This window comes from Pristis pectinata, chromosome 7, assembly GCF_009764475.1.
Source record: "Pristis pectinata isolate sPriPec2 chromosome 7, sPriPec2.1.pri, whole genome shotgun sequence".
NCBI classification, from domain to species: domain Eukaryota; kingdom Metazoa; phylum Chordata; class Chondrichthyes; order Rhinopristiformes; family Pristidae; genus Pristis; species Pristis pectinata.
Window position 1 is genome coordinate 95,148,208 of NC_067411.1, and position 17,414 is coordinate 95,165,621.

The following is a 17,414-nucleotide window of genomic DNA, read 5'->3' on the forward strand; positions in this document are numbered from 1 at the left end:
ATTTATTGCTTATTTATTCCCAAGTAAGATTCCACTTACTTTAATAGGAGAAATGGCTCTACACTTTGAAACTAAACTCACTTTTGGAGAGAGTGCACAGGTAGAAACTCAATGAAGAGTAATACAATGGGAATGTCATAGAGTTACAGAGTCAGGTGTCACAGCAATGAAACAGGTCCTTCAGCCCAACTCATCCGTGCTGACAAAGATGTCCATCTAAGCTAGTCCCATTTGGTCGTGTTTGACCCATATCCCTCTAAAGCTTTCCGATCCATGTACCTGTCCAAATGTCTCTTGAATGTTGCTGTTGTACCTGTCTCAACCACTTCCTCTGGCAACTCATTCCAAATACGTACCACCCTCTGTGTTAAAAAGTTAGCTCTCAGGTTCCTAGTAAATCTCTCCTCTCTTGCCTTAAACCTATGCCTTCTAGTTCTTGATTCCCCATACCTGGGAAAAAAGAACATGTGTATTCACCCTATCTATGTCCCTCATGATTTTATACACTTCTGTAAGGTCACCCACTCCTCAGTCTCTTATGCTCCAAGGAATAAAGTCCTAGCCTGCTTATACCCCAATCCCTTGAGTCCTGGAACATCCTTAAAAATCTTTTCTGCACTTTTCCCTGCTTCATAGCATCTTTCCTATAGCAGGGTAACCAAAAATGAATACAATCCTCTGAGTATGGCCTCACCAATGTTTTGTGGTTGCTTCTCTTTTGTATTTTTGACATGATTTTCTTTTACAATTTAATAACTTTTTACCCTCCTCCAATTCAGTTTGTATTCTGATTGAGGTAATGTAATTTGGCATCTTGTTTTACCCTTTCCTATAACCTGAGAAATGTACATCTTGTTGACCTATTTAGACACTGTGACTTATTTAGTATAGATATTGATTTCCATTCCTATGGCTTGTACACAAACTTTTGCTCTTGTTTCAACATTATGCCCAGAGATATTGCATGAAAACATAGCACATAAATGCTTTTGATGTCAGACTGATTGGTAGGTTGGTAAAACAATCAATATATCACAGTTACCGTAACTTGAAAAAGAAACATAGCACATGTTATATAAAAAATTGCAGAATAAAACAATAATTATCCTCAACATATTCTCATTAATCAATCAATCAGAATCAGAATCAGAATAAGGTTTATTATCACTGACTTATATGACATGAAATTTGTTGTTTTGCAGTAGCAGTAGAGTGCAAACACATAAAGATCTATAAATTACAAAAATAAATAAGTCATGCAAAAAAGTGAAGTAGTGTTCATGGGTCCATCGATTGTTCAGAAATCTGATGGCGGAGGGGCAGGAGCTGTTCCTGAATCATTGAGTGCGGGTCTTCAGGCTCCTGTACCTCCTCCCTGATGGTAGTAATGAGAAGAGGGCATGTCCCGGATGGTGTGGACCCTTAAAGGTGGATGCCGTCTTCTTGAGGCACCACCTCTTGAAGATGTTCTTGATGGTGGGGAGGGTTGTGCCAGTGATGGAGCTGGCTGAGTCTACAACACTCTGCAACCTCTTGTGATCCTGTGCATTGGAGCCTCCATATCAGGCGGTGATGCAACCAGTCAGAATGCTCTCCACCGTACATCTATAGAAATTTGAAAGAGTCTTTGATGACGTACCGAATCTCCTCAAACTCCTAATGAAGTAGAGCACCTGGTATGCCTTCTTTGTGATTGCATCAGTGTGTTGGACCCCAGCTACATCCTCTGAGATGTTGATGCACAAGAACTTGAAGCTGCTCACCCCTTCCATTGCTGACCCCTCAATAAGTGTAATCCCGACTTCCCCTTCCTGAAGTCCACAATCAAATCTATGGTCTTGCTGATGCTGAGTGCAAGGTTGTTGTTGTGACACCACTCAACAAGCTCATCTATCTCACTCCTTTACGCCTCATCATCACCATCTGAGATTCTGCCAACAACAGTGGTGTCATTGGCAAGTTTATAGATGGTGTTTGAGCTGTGCCTAGCCACACAGCCATGAGTGTAGAGAGAGTTGAGCAGTGGGCTAAGCATGCATCCTTGAGGTGCACCTGTGTTGATAGCTGGTGAGGGGGAGATGTTATTGCCGATCCGCACTGACTGTGGTCTCCCGATAAGGAAGTCAAAGCTCCAGAGGCCCAGGTTTTGAAGCTTGGTTATTAGTACTGAGGGAATGATGGTGTTAAATATCGAGCCGTAATCGATAAACAGTAGTCTGACGTATGTCTTGCGGTAGTCTAGGTGCTCCAAAACAGAGTGGAGAGCCAGTGAGATTGCATCCGCTGTAGACCTGTTGTGGCGGGAGGTGAATTGCAGTGGGTCCAGGTCCTTGCTCAGGCAGGAGTTAATTCTAGCCATAACCAACCTCTCGAAGCACTTCATTACGGTAGATGTGACTGCCACTGGGCAATAGTCATTGAGGCAGCTCTCCCTGCCCTTCATGGGCACTGGAGTGATTGCCACCCTTTAGAGCAAAAAACACTTGTGTTCATTCTCTTACACAAAGGTTTCATTGTAGACTAAAAATGAAAGCTACAGGGATTAGAAACTTGGCAGCAATGGAGACCTTTATACAGTTATCTCCATGGATGCGAGAATCATTCAAATGAAAAGATGATGATGCAAACACATAGGACAGCTTCAACATACATTGTTTAAGATCATAAAATAAATAAACACATAATTCCAGCCACCCACTTATGCTTTAACCCATTACATATTTTTTGATGTCTTTAGGTCTCAGTTTTGCTTCTGAGTCAAAGTCAAAGTCAAAATTGAGTTTATTGTCATATTTCTTAGTCATGATCTCTGGATTTGTTACTTATAGAATTAAAAGGTAAGTTCTCCATGCTACATTTGCTAAAATAGTTTTCTATAGGTGCCATGATTTCTCAATACTTTGATAAAGTTCTAGTCATGCTTAATCAATTGACTACTGCATGGTTGTATTCTCTGATCATACTGAACTCTACAGTATTCTCTGATAATACTGAACTATGTGATCCTGCCAGAACAGGTTCAAGATGTGTATGGGAATCCACTCTTTCCAGGAGGGAAGTGTGAGTGGATTCCTATATACATCTTGAACCTGTTCTTGCAGGATCACATCATTGAACCAAATAGAGACATAAATCACCAAGAAAATCATACATTGCTGTAGAAGAATAAGTGGTGTCTTTTGACTATACTGGGGCTGAAGGGCTACTTGACATTCTATAAGAGAACTATGTTTGCAGTCAACAGTAAATCTTGGCTTGGAGCCAGCAGATCTGCAGAAGACTGCTGAAACCAGACTTTGAAATAAAATAGGGTGCGAGGTCAGCCTTGAAAGGTCAGCCTTGAGCGCACTGATAAGGGGAACTGACTGGTGTTGTTCTTTGTCTTATCTTGATCTATGTAATACATTGATTAAGTTCTTAAGTGTGTAACAACCGTAACTGGACTAGTCACGTGATATAGCTGTTGTTTTAACATATAAAATAAGCTCGTAACCTTCTGTATGTTAGTCAGGGTGACAGTGGAGATTGCTGCCCACTCTCCATGGTACCATGTAAAATAAAGCCTTGGAACGAAATTCGGAGTTATCGTCTCTTATTGTAGATTAAATTAGAGTTTCTACGACAATTGCTTTGCTGTGATTTTTTAAGCAGCATAATTTACTGTGGAGAATAAGATGAAATGATAAAAACAAACTCCTGTTTTAAGGTTTTATGCATATTGTGCCATAATATGCAGAACACATTGCAAGGCCTCTACTGTTTCAGAGTGACTTGTGTGGACTTCCCGTTTGTCTCCTTGTGCCATCTTCCATATTATCTGGGTGTTTATAACCTTGAGACAAGAGTCAGGAAAATTAGCATTAAACCTTTGAACTATGGCTATCATTGCCACGATTCCATCTTCCATCTTCCAAATCTGTTCCTTCCAGCCAACATTTCTCTGAGCCTCCTGTGGGTCATCTGTTTCTTTTTAGCTTACGTTACTTTTATTTCTTGCTGCCACCAGATATAAATGGAATTAATATCATTTTAAACAAGCCATGACCCGTTTTGCTTCCTTTGTGCTTTCTGTTCCCTTGGCCTCCTTATCCTCCTGGGTCTTCAGTATTGAATTCCTCTTGTTGGAATTCCTTGCCATACAGCTGCCCACCCTCACCCACATTGTTCATGTTTTAACCATATTTCCTTTGACTGGCTCTTGCACAGTACTTGGATCTCTGGTTAATTACCAGCCTTTACTTCTTCCATTGGTGTGTGGGTGGCTGTCATCATAATCCCATAAGAACGTAAGGAATAGAAGCAGGAGAAAGCCATTTGGACCTTTATGCCTGCTCTGCCGTTCAAAAAGATCATGATTGACCCTTTAATTCATTGCAACTTTCCTTCAGTAATCCCAGTTCCCTTGATTCCATTAATGTCCAAAAATCCATGAACCTATGTCTTGAAAATGCTCAGTGACTGAGTTTCCTCAACCTCTTGGGTATAAAATTCCAAAGACTCACTATACTATGGTGCAGAAATTTCTTATCTCGATCTTCAATGACCTCAACTCCTAATTTTGAGACAGTAACCTCTGGTGCTAGACAACACAGCTATAAAAACATCTAACCCACATGTACCCTTAAGAACTTTGCATGTTTCATTGAGATTACTTCTTATTTTTCCAAATGTATTCGATATAATCTCTCCTCATATGATAAACCTGCCATCCCAGAAATCAATCTGGTGAATTTTCACTGCATTCCCTCAATTGTAAGTATATCCTTCCTTGGATAGGGATGACTAGACCCTCACATAGTATTCCAGATGCAATCTCACCAGGACCATATTTAATTCCAGTAAGATGTCTTTACTCTTGTATACAAATTCTCTTGCAATATGAGCCAGTATACTACTTCACATCCTAATTGCTTGCTGTAAATGCATGTTAACATTTAATGATTTGCATTCAGGGGGATCTCTCCACATGTCAATATCTTTCAGTCTCTCATGTTTTAAGCACTCTACTTTTTGTCCCAAAGTGGATGTCCTCACATTTTTCTACCTTATATTTGATATGCCACGTCTTTCCTTCCATTAGCCTGTCTTTATCCCCTGAAACCTCTTTACATCCTCCTCACAAGCTGCATTGACATCCAGTTTTGTGTCATCAGCCAACGTGGATAGATTATGCTTGATCCCTTTATCCAAGTTATAAGTAGCTGGAGACCCAACATTGATCCCTGCAATAGCCACGGCCTCTCAACTCAAAATGATCCATTTATTCCTCATCCAGGTTTTGTCCATTAACCAATCCTCAGTCTATGCCAGTACATCATCCCCAATACTCACATTTTGTTTAATGTCTTCTTGTGTGATACTTATTAAAGGCAATTTGAAAGTCCAAATACACCACATCAACAGGTTTGCCCTTAAATATTCTGCTAGTTATAACATCAAAGAACTGTAATGGATTTGTCAAGCATGATTTCCCTTTCATATCTGCATGCTGACTGCCCAATCCTATTTGTTAAATGTACATAAATGGAATACAACATTAAGGATAGTAATACTGAGCATTCAGACTGCCTGGGCTGGCTTAAGAGGAAGGCAAAATATCATTTGGGAAATAGGTCATATCCAATGAGTCTGATTCAGGTTTATGGAGCTACCTTGCTAGTAAAGTAAATCTGAGACATCTTTACTTGGAGTTAAAAAGAATATTTTTGAAGCCATGTCAAATGCCTGCAGCTCATCAGTAATGTTACAATGAGGCCCGAAGCTCGAGTGTAGATAAATACGATAGAAATTAGTTTTCATGAGCAGTTATCCAAAGACACAATGAGGTAGGGAGATGGAGAATGAAGCATTAGCACATGATTCCAACACCTAGATTCAACAAACAGGTAGACACACACAAAGGCACAGTACAGCCATGGAAAATTGAACACAAACATAGTGAGGAGATACTCATATAGAGAACAGATGTGACAAAAAGCCACCGTTCGAGTAATGTAATGCTAAATAGCACGTGCAATAATGCTTTAGTATTTATACATAAAATTTCATTCTATTCTGTACTTTATATTGCTCCCCAGGCCTTCTCTGACATATTATAAATATATCAAAGAAATGATAAATAGGAGGATGCTAACTTCCTATTCTCACTTTGGAATTTCTGCCTGTGGATACTGGTGATCACAATTCACTTCATCATACCTTACAATTTTGGGCTCTGTTTTGATACTAATTACAGACATCTTATCTACATTTAACAGTTTGCAAAATGTCAACCAATTGAATCTTTCCTTCTGGAGAGCTATAAATTAGTATCTTATAGACAGCACACATGTCACTGATGTATCAGGCTTGTTTAAAAGGAATGTGGAATCTAGAATTTCATAATTTCTTGAAAAAAGTGCCACTGCAATGAGACTTCAGTCTTTAACAGATTGTTGAGAAACTATTTCTTATAATTACCAATGTTAAGTGACCATTACTGATAACTAGCATTTTGGGCAACACTATTTAGCCAGTGTTTGATTAAAACACAGAAGGTCCAGAAAGAAATTTCAGGTATGTGTCGAGGATCTTCATTTAGGCATATATGTAATTTTTATCTTACCTACTTGGTATTAAGTGAGTATTTGGGATTGTTGTAAGAATATCATACAAATAAAGGAACTCTAAGGAAGTAGGAGATAGACCAAATTGCTTGTAACTTTACACCCTAGTTGCCCCAGGCAGTTTGCAGCTCTCCTCAGCTGCCAAGTGGGATATTGTGTGCCGGATTTGTTCACACAAGTATTTGTTTTGCTACAAGAATGCCGATGGACTATTTTTTAGCCAGTATGGGATTCTGTATCTACATACTGTTGAGTTGACATTCTTAACATCTTACAATCTTGGCAAGAAATTTAACTTTATTTGTGCCAAAATCCTTCAATATCTGATGACCTCGCTCTGACACCTTCCAATTGTACCCTTCATCAAAAGTAAGATTAAAGTTGATTGTAAGTCAGACCTTCCTTGCAGCTAAATAGAAATATCCGTAGATCATTTTAACTCGAGCACAAGCAACACCAATAAGCCGTGTATATTAATTGTATCAACATATAATTGTGTTCATTTCTTAAAGTAACACAAAGGAGATGAATCAGCCAGTGACGTAGAACCGTGCACTAACAATACCTCAAATATTTTTAAGTGGGGTTATACCATGACTTTATTTTCAAAGTAAAGAAATAAATGTTTTTCATTATTATAAAGAGTTGCATTCAGCACTCACATGAGGGGTCAGATATTTTTGCTGGATCATCAGCTGATGATGCCCACTCACTTTTGATATAAAGTCTGGACAATGAAGGATAATATTCATCATCAATGCTTTGATGGTGACGTGGTAAATCCTGGCTGATATTCACTCCATTGAAACCAATAAATGAAAAACAAGTGCTATTTTTACAGAATGAGAAGCAATTCTTAAATTGGACTTACTTAGAGCCCCCATCCAGAGTGTTACGGACTCAGTGAAAGTCCCTTTAAGATAGAGAGTGTGTGTGTATGTGTGTGTGGGGTGTGCTTACGTCAATAGAAGATAAAGGACGTAATGACGTTGTTGAAGAAGTTAGAAGAAGAAGAAGGAGAGAGAGAGAGAGAAGGGAGAGAGACACCAGCCTGCTAGTTTTCTCTATCGATGGATGAGAAACAATAACTGTGTTTGCCACAGAAATCCATGTATGGAAGTTGGAAGTAATCCGGTGGAGTTCACTTTGTTGCTGACCCGTAGAAGGAAACAGGTATATGTGTGTGGACGACCACGATTTGGATGCTTTTCGGGGTTAGGAAGTCACTACCGAGTAAACACTGAAGTGTCGCTGGGGTTCCATTGTGGAACATTTGGATTTTGTATTTACTCTCTCTATGTTTCTCTACATCTACGTCTTATCTTCAGACAATGGTGGTTGTTGAAGAAGCCCTTGCTCATGTTTCACCTTACGGCTTGCGGAACTGAACTTTAAGAACCATTCCTGAACTTGGAGTTTGGGACTTTGTCACACACACACACACACACACACACACGAAGAGTTTAGTTTTGGGGTTAACGTTCGAGGTTTAACATTTTTGAATTCTAACATACTAACATTTTTACTTTTATTTTACGTATTATCATAAGTAGTGATTAATAAAATAGTTTTTAACACTGAATCATGCTCAGTGTGGTTCTTTTGTTGCTGGTTCGTGACAAGAGTATTAGAAAGATGCACTGGGTACAGAGCATATTCACCAGAATGATACCAGGATTTGAAGCTAAATTATCAAGACAGATAGCATTTACTTTCTTTGTCCTTCATTCAATTGTTACGATGTACGACACAGTATAATTTAGGAAATTAGAGATGCATGCAATGGGGTAATACTGTAATGAAGGGGAACTATTATCTATGTACAGACTGTGTAAGTCAAATTAGTTATGGAGGATGAATTCCTGGAATTCTATATCAGTATGTTGAGCAACTTACCAGGCAACAGGAAAAAATATGCTGTACTATACGTTGTCCAGAAGCTCCTGATAAATTAATAGTTTTACATCAAGTTCAAAAGTGATATAGTTCAATATGAAACCAGGGTTTTCAATCTAAACAAAGGAAACTATGAAGGTATGAGCAGAAGATGGTTCTAATACATTGGGAAGCCAATTTACAGGGTCTGACAGTGGACAGACAATGGCCAGCATTTAATGAAATAGTCCATGATTTGCAACAAATATACATTACTTTCAGGTGCAAGGTTGCCTGATGTTTGAGGCATAACACTGTGCATGTTTACATATTCTTTGGAGCGCAGGGTGTGGAGCAGGAGTGTGGGTGGGAAGGAACAATTAAGAATATGGAAGGAAACTTAAGTTCCTCAGTACACACAAAAGATGGTGCATTTGTCCACCGAGTCAACAAAAAACTCACATTCTTATATCTTTCTGCCCTACGTTTCGCAACTCCTACATTCTTTTGTCTATCTCATTTTGTCTATGTTCTCTCTCTCTAAGTGCTCCCATTCACTCATTGACCAGATAACCGCAATTACAGCTTATCCCCATTTCACCCTATCTGAGACACCGCCCCCTCCCCCACCCTCTCTGCAGTTAACGAGCTTGATGAAAAACACGATGATGCTGGAGGAACTCAGCAGGCCAGGCAGCATCCGTGGAGAAAAGCAGGCGGTCAACGTTTTGGGTCAGGGCCCTTCTTCAGGACGGAAGATAGGAAAAGGGGAAGCCCAATATATGGGGGGGGGGGGGAAAGCAGAGCAGTGATAGGTGGACAAAAGAGGGGAGGCGGGATGGGCATAAGGTAGTGATAGGTAGATGCAGGTAAGAGATAGTGATAGGCAGGTGCGGGGGAGGAGGGGAGAGCAGATCCACCGGGGGGTGGGTCAAAGGTATGGAGCGAGAGGGAAAAAAGAGGCTGGAAAAGGGAAGAAGAAGCATGGGGGGGGGGGGGGGGGGTAAATCGGGTGGGGATTACTTAAAGTGGGAGAATTCAATGTTCAATATTTAACGAGCTTCTTCTGTCTTCTTCCCAGTTCTGATGAAGGGTTTTTGACCTGAAAGGTTAATTCTGTTCTTATTTCCACAGATGCACCTGACCTGCTGAGTATTTCCAACATTTTCTGTTTTTAAATCCTCACATTCTGTTGCTTTGTGGTTCAAAAGGAAAAACAGACTGTGCGTACTCTTCAACTGTACTTTATTTACTTCACATGAAACTACACAATAGGTAACTTATGTCAAAAAATAATTGATCTGTGCTGACACAAGAGAGTGTAGATGCTGGGAAAAACAAGCTGCTGGAGGAACTCAGCAGGCCAGGCAGCATCTGAGGAAGCAGAGGGATAATCGACATTTCAGATCGAGACTCTGCATCAGGACTGTGAGGCAGGGTCTGTGGATGTTCGTCTCTATAACGGTCTGTGGATGATGTTCCTGGAGTAGGCACCTCACAATTTGCTCTGAGAAAGTGATTGAATAGGATAATGGTTTCACACAGATATTGCAGATGATCTACACTCTAATGGTCTGCCTCCAAATCTAAACATTATTATTTTTATAAAATATGAAAACTTTAACATGATTTATTGTCAACCACTACATTTATTCAATGAGAAAATTTACTGCTTGGGGGAGACAAAGGAAAATAATTATCCCTTTAGAGTTTTGCTAGTTCAAATATTAGTCATGAATGAAAATGTGTAATGACAATTTTATTATCTTTACACTTCCACTAGTGATTTTCATTGATGATCTCGGAGTGGCGTTTGTAGATGCAGAAGTAGAAAGAAAACTGTGTGACGGTGGATCGTGGAATGTCGGGCCCTCTGCAAATGACTTCTCATTGGGTGTTTCGTGACTACCATCCGATCTGGGCCAGTGTGAATTACAAATATTTCATAACAATGTCAGAACAAATGCTCCTTTGTTGAGATGGGTTTGATTTGACTTTTCATTTCGGTTTTGGATCTCGACAAGGTGAAGTTTATATCCACATAGGTGGTTATTTTGTTCTTGGCAATGAAAAGCAAAACCAGCCCTTAAACGGAAAACACGTTTTAAGGTAAGATAAAATATCTTTATTAGTCACATGTACATCGAAATACACAGTGAAATGCATCTTTGCGTAGAATGTTCTCGGGGCAGCTCGCAAGTGTCACCACACCTCCGGCGTCAACATAGCGCACTTCCAAACCTGTACGTCTTTGGAATGTGGGAGGAAACTGGAGCACCCAGAGGAAACCCACGCAGTCACGGGGAGAACGTACAAATTCCTTACAGACAGTGGCCGGAATTGAACCCGGGTCGCTGGCCCTGTAATAGTGTTACGCTAACCGCTACGCTGCTGTGTTCTAGAATGCAAAGGTTTTATCATCCTGTGAATAATGAAGAATATACTGGTCATGTGAATGGGGTTTGAGGTCATGTGTAAGAGGAATGAGCTCATGACTATGAACTCTAGATTGCCATTCTATTTTTCTTTAAACAAACTATGGTAAAGCTGATTTTGTGAAGGTTGCCTGTACTTGAGTATAAACCCATTAAGAAATCCTCATGAACCCAACTCATGCCCTCTACTGTAAAGTAGCAATATCTTGTCCTCATTTGGCCAGTTTCATCTGCAAGCTTAAAGGAGTTTGACTGACTGTTTATCCATAATTTTGTCCTGCTCAATTAACAGGGTCAGTGTACCAAAGGTAATGGCTTTGCATCTGGGTGCAATTGATTTTAATCAAATAACCTGAGCTGCTGATCTGACTGTTTAACACCCTGTACTCTCTAATTTTGCCCTCCATTGTCTTCATTGACCACCCATCTATCTGTGTTGGTCATCAGTGTTAAGCATTAATTATTTTGTAGATAGTACCTCTTTAAAGAGTAAAGAACTCAAGAAATATATTCAGGAAGACTAAATGAAACACAGAAAAAAAACAATGAAAGAATAATCTAAAATATATTGCAGGGATATAAGGTATGAGAAAGCATGGACACGTACTTTGCTGAGATATAATCATTGTGTAACTGTTGCCAAGGTTACCCTGATCCTGATGACTAGTGTCCCTTTTATTAAGAAACAGAGGTGAAAAGCCAAAGTGTATGGTTCAGGCACCATCGAGACTAAAGAGAGAAGAAGGGAATGTGAGAGAAACCTGGAAGTTGCGATTAGGTGACAGTGAGCTGGGTTTTTATAGCCTGGAGACTGTGAAAGACTGACAGAGATAAAGCTTTTCATAGCTTACATGCTCCGGGAAAGAAGAAAATAAGGCAGGAGAACATCTTGATTTCAACTGTCTGGAAGCAGGGAGGAAGAGGAGTGCAGAAAGAAATTGTAAACTAAAAGCAACAAGAGTGGAAAACTGAGAATGACACACTTTAAACCAACATAGTAAAAGAATGAAGCACCAACTTTGGAAAAACTGGCTTTCTCTCATATGGCAGGTGTTTGTGGTTATAAATTAATAGACATGAAAAATCTAATTCTCATCGTTACTTAAAGCTACTAACTGCTTCCTCAAAAGGTAATGGAATTATGTTGCTTGTTTGTTATTGTGTCAATTTTATCACTGCTTAATGAGATGTTTTCATCAACTGATAATTGTCTCTGAACTACAAATCTTGGAAGTATCCAGGTGCTGATTTAATGTGATGAACAGGATTTGGAGAATGCAGGATGTAGAGAAAGAAGAATAATAACAGACTGTGGTAAGAGAATGGAGACACAAGAAAGACTGCAGATGTTGGAAATCTGGAGCAACACACGAAGTGGCAGATGTTGGAAATCTGGAGCTTTGTGTGTTGTTATGGTAAGAGAAGTTATGGGAGGCTTATGGGCAGAAACAATATTATTATAATGTTTCTATAAGTAAAGAAACATTAGGGGATCAGACCGCTATCAGAAATAATAATTTATATAAATCTTCAGTTTCAGATTTGGTAACTTGGATACATGAATTTCTTGCACGATCACTCTCAGATTCACACTTCAATTTCAGAGCAGTTCAGAAGTGGCAACAGACCAGATTGATAGTTGATTTTCAGAAGGATTGGAATAGGCAGTCAGATAGTGAATGAGATCATGAAACGTGAGAAGGAACATGAACTGTGGGTCAAGGAGGCATAATGTGAGGTAGGACTACTGGTGTTAGCTCTTACTTGGAGAAATAAACGGTGCTGAGGATGTTCCTGCAGCTTAATGCAAATTGGGGTAGAACTGATTTTGGGCAGAAGTAAAAAATGGTCATTTGTGAATTGCTCAGTTACTTTACATCACGCCATGCAAATTCAACGGAAATGGAAACAAAAATACAAAAAGTTTGTAAAACAAATTGCCGAGTTAGTACTTTGGCACGGAACCATTGCATTGGAACGCAGAGTCTGAATTTAGGCTACATATCAAAAGGCTTTCAGACTAAAACAAAGTCCTTCTCTTGAAATGTTTGCGTGAATGTAAGAGGGACGAAGGGATTTGTGGGAATGGGAGGAGTGGAAAATATGAAAGGAGTTTGGGTGTGAACACCCTAATGTTATAATTCATTTCTAAATGGTCAATGAAGGTTTGAGTCAACAGCATGTCAAACCACATTAACAAATCACAGTAAAGGATCACTTTCCATGGGGATGTTTGCATTCATTCTGAATGAATTATTCAACAAAATACTAGATGCTAAACTATTTGGAACTATACATTAAAAAGTTGCTTAGCATTAAATATTAATAAGTACTAAAGATTCACTTCAGTGATATTAGAGTTTCAAACTGCACTTTGACAGGATTTTAAATTTAGTTTGTGCAATACTAAATAATGCCACAGGTTAGAGAAGTATGGCAATTGTGGGGATAGATAGATATTTATTTATTAGTCACATATACATCGAAACACACAGTGAAATGCGTCTTTTTGCGTTACTGAGAGTGTTCTGGGGGCAGCCTGCAAGTGTCGCCACAGTTCCGGCGCCAACATAGCATGCCCATAACTTCCTAACCCGTACGTCTTTGGAATGTAGGAGGAAACCAGAGCATCCGGAGGAAACCCACGCAGACACACAGGGAGAACGTATAACCTTCTTACAGATAGCGGCAGGAATTCAATCCGGGTCGCTGGCACTGTAGTAGTGTTACCCTAACTGCTGCACTACCGTGCCACCCACAAAGTGCCACATTATAAAATGATAAGAAACAAGCTTTCCCTTGGGGAGAAATTAGGAACAAAAAGGGTGTTGTGACTTTGCTGGGGGTGTACTACAGATTTCTTGACAGTCAACAAGAGGCAGAGGAACAGATATGTCGGCAGATATCAGTGAGATGCAACAGAAATGGAGTTATAGTCCTGGGGATTTTAATTTCCCGAGTATTAACTGGGCTTTCCTAAGCATAGAAAGTTAGAGGGGGCAGAATTTTTGAGATGTGTTTAAAAGAGCTTTTTGACCAAGTATGCAGAGAGGCAAGTGAGGGAAGGAAGACTACCTGACCTTACCCTGGAGAATGAAGCTGATAAGTGGTGATAGTGTCAGTGGGGGAACATTTTGGGAATAGTGACCATAACTTCATATATTTCAAAGTGGCTATGGATAAGGATGGACCAGGATTAAATATCTTAAATTGCGGGGAAGGCCAATTTCGTTAGAATAAGACAGGACCTGGATAAGGTTGACCAGGTAAGTTGACATCTGCACTGTTGGTAGCATTCAAAGGAGAAATAGCAAAAGTTCAGGGCCAACGTGTTACTGTAAGGGTAAAAGCCAGGGGTAAAAAGCTCAGAGAACCCTGGATGTCAAAGGTTATTAAGGATTGGATAAATAGAAAAAAAGATTAACATATAGCAAGTATAGGGAACCAAAGATGAGCCAGTCCCGAAAGGAATACAAAAAGTTTTGGGAAAAAGGAAATTAGGAAGGCAAAGGAGGGTCACAAATTACCACTAGTATACAGGATTAAGGTTAATCTAAAGGCATTCAATAAGTGCATTAAGGGAAAAGAATAAGCAGGGAAAGAATAGGGCCCATTTGGGACAACCGCACAATCTATGTATGGAGCCAGAGAGGTCCTAAAGGAATACTTCTCATCAATATTCACAAAAGAAATGGACATTGTAGTTGGAGAATCTAGTGAAGGGGAAAATGAAAGTTCATACAAGTTTCAATAAGTATTCAATGCCTTAGTGGGCTTAAAGGTGGCTAATTCACCAGGGCTGGATGGGATCTAACCCAGGCTGCTGTGGAAGGCAAGAGAAGAGAGTGCTGAAGCTTTAACTTAGATTTTTAAATCCTCACTGACCACAAGTGAGGAACCAGGTGAATGGTGGACAGCAAATGTCATCCTCCTTTTCAGAAGGACTATTAACTATAGACCTATGAGCCTGACATCAGTAGCAGGGAAGTCACTGGAGAATTTGCTGAGGAACAGAATTAATGATCACTTGGACTGACAGAGTCTAATCAGAGACAGCCAAAATTGTGTTGTCAAATACAAATCCTGTCTGATGAATCTGACTGAATTTTTTGAAGAGGTAACCAAGTGAATCGATGAGGACAGAGTGATAGATATGCTTGACGTGAACTTCAGTAAGGCCTTTAACAAGGTCCCATGTTGGAAACTGGTCAAAAAAGTTAGGGTCCATGCCATTTAGGGCAATTTGGCAAACTGTATCTAAAATTGCCTCAGCAAGAAAAGACAGAGGGTGATGATTGAGGGTTGTTTTCATGATTGGATGCCTGAGATTAGTGGTGTTCCTCAGGGATCAGTGCTGGGATCTTTGATTTTTGTAATACCCACGAATATTTTGGCTGTGGATGTAGGAGGCATGATCAGTAAGATCGCAGATGACACAAAGGTTGGTAGTGTTGATGTGTTGGTGAAATGGCAGACGAAGTTCAATTCAGATAAAAGTGATGTGACACATTTTGGGAGTACTAATGAAGCTGGGACATATGTTATGGATGGTAGGATCTTAGAGAGCATTGATGAACAGAGGGACCTTAGGGTGCAGGTCCACTGATCAGGGAGGACGGTAGTGCAAGTAGATAACGTGGGTAGGAGGACATAGGGATACTGGCCTTCATTAGTTGGGACAATGAATACAAGAGCAGGGAGATTATGCTCCAATATTTTAAAACTGTGCTTAGGCCTCAGCTGGAGTACTGCATGCATTTCTGGGCACTACAGCATGTGAGAGGGGGCAGAGGACATTCACCGGGATATTGTCTGGGTCTGTTACCCCTGGAGTGGAAGAGGTTAAGAGAGGATGTGATTGAGGTATATAAAATTATGAGGGTAGACTGCAGGAAACTTTTCCCCATACCAGATGTAGACAAAACAAGAGGACGTAGATTTGGGATAAGGGGTAAGAGATTCATAAAACATAGAACATTAAAGCACAGTACAAGCCCTTTGGCCCACAATGTTGTGCTGACATTTTATCCTGCTCTAAGATCTATTTAACTCTTCCCTCCCACGTAGCCCTCCATTTTTCAATCATTCATGGTTTGCATTTTGCTTTCACCGGCCACCTCGTTCATCAGCGGCGAGACAGTGAAGGTTGACGCAGGGCAGAGCCTCTACAGGAGCCCCTGGGAAATTCCTGGTAAGGACATGACTTTCTCTCCCTCTTCAAAGACTTTTCCCTTCCCTCCTGAATCATTCTCCTGCATAAATGTCGGGAAGTCATATTACAGCTGTATAAAATATTAGTTAAGTCAAAGTATTGTGTGCAGTTCTGGTCACCACACTACAGGAAGGATGTGGAGGCTTTGGAGAGGGTGTGCAAGAGGCTTGCCGTAGATTTAGGGTAAGGGTTAGAAGATTCAGAGGAGATCTGAGGGGGACCTTCTTCACCCAGAGAGCAGTGAGTACCTGGAACACACTGTCAGAGAGAGTGGTGGAAGCAGAGTCACTGACAGTGTTTAAGGGCATTGAGTATAGGAGCTGGGACATTATGTTGCAGTCGTACAAATCATTGGTGAGGCCGCACTTGGAGCACTGTGTACAGTTTGGGTCGCCCTGTTGTAGGAAAGATGTGGTTAAACTGGAAAGAGTGCAGAGAAGATTTACGAGGATGTTGCCAGGACTAGCAGGCCTGAGTTATAGGGAGAGGTTGGCCAGACGAGGTCTTTATTCCTTGGAGTGTAGGAGAATGAGGGGCCACCTTAGAGAAATGATTAAAATTAGGAGAGGCATAGATAAGGTGGTTGGTAACAGTCTTTTCGCCAGGGTAGGGGAGTCCAAAACTAGGGGGCATAGGTTTAGGGTGAGAGGGGAAAGATTTAAAAGAGACCTGAGGGGCAACTTTTTCCACGCAGAGGGTGGTGAGTATATGGAATGAGCTGCCAGAGGAAGTGGGTGAGGCAGGTACAACAGTATCATTTAAGCACTTGGATAGGTACGTGGAGGGTCGGGGCTTGAAGGGATATGGGCTGAATGCAGGAAATTGGGACTAGCTGGGTGGGCACCATGGTTGGCATGGATTGGTTGGGCTGAAGGGCCTGTATCTGTGCTGTATTGCTCTATTACTCTATTACTCTATTCATGTGGCTATCTAAGAGTCTCTTAAATGTCCCTAATGTATCTGCCCCCACAACCTCTGCCAGCAGTGCGTTCCACGCACCCACCACTCTCTGTGTAAAAAACCTACCTCTGACATCGCCCTTATACCTTCCTCCAGTCACCTTAAAATTATGTCCCCTTGTGTTAGCCATTGTCGCCCTGGGAAAAAGTCTCTGACTGTCCACTCGATCGATGCCTCTTATCATCTTGTACACCTCCATCAAGTCGCCTCTCATCCTACTTCGCTCCAAAGAGAAAAGCCCTAGCTCACTCAGCCTATCTTCATAAGACAGAGGGGACATGAGGGAAACCTTTGTAACCCAGAGAGTGGTGGGTACCTGGAATGCAT

At 40.6% G+C, this 17,414-nt stretch overlaps 1 long non-coding RNA gene across 1 annotated transcript in view; it reads left to right on the top strand.

The window, feature by feature from the left end:
- Nucleotides 1–12,282, top strand: part of LOC127572728 (uncharacterized) — a 29,219-nt gene extending 16,937 nt beyond the window's left edge. Inside the window, exons 2-3 of the long non-coding RNA XR_007956664.1 lie at nucleotides 10,264–10,589; nucleotides 12,150–12,282. This is a non-coding gene — a long non-coding RNA (uncharacterized LOC127572728). The remainder of the gene's footprint in view (nucleotides 1–10,263; nucleotides 10,590–12,149) is intronic.
- The last annotated feature ends 5,132 nt before the right edge of the window (nucleotides 12,283–17,414 follow it).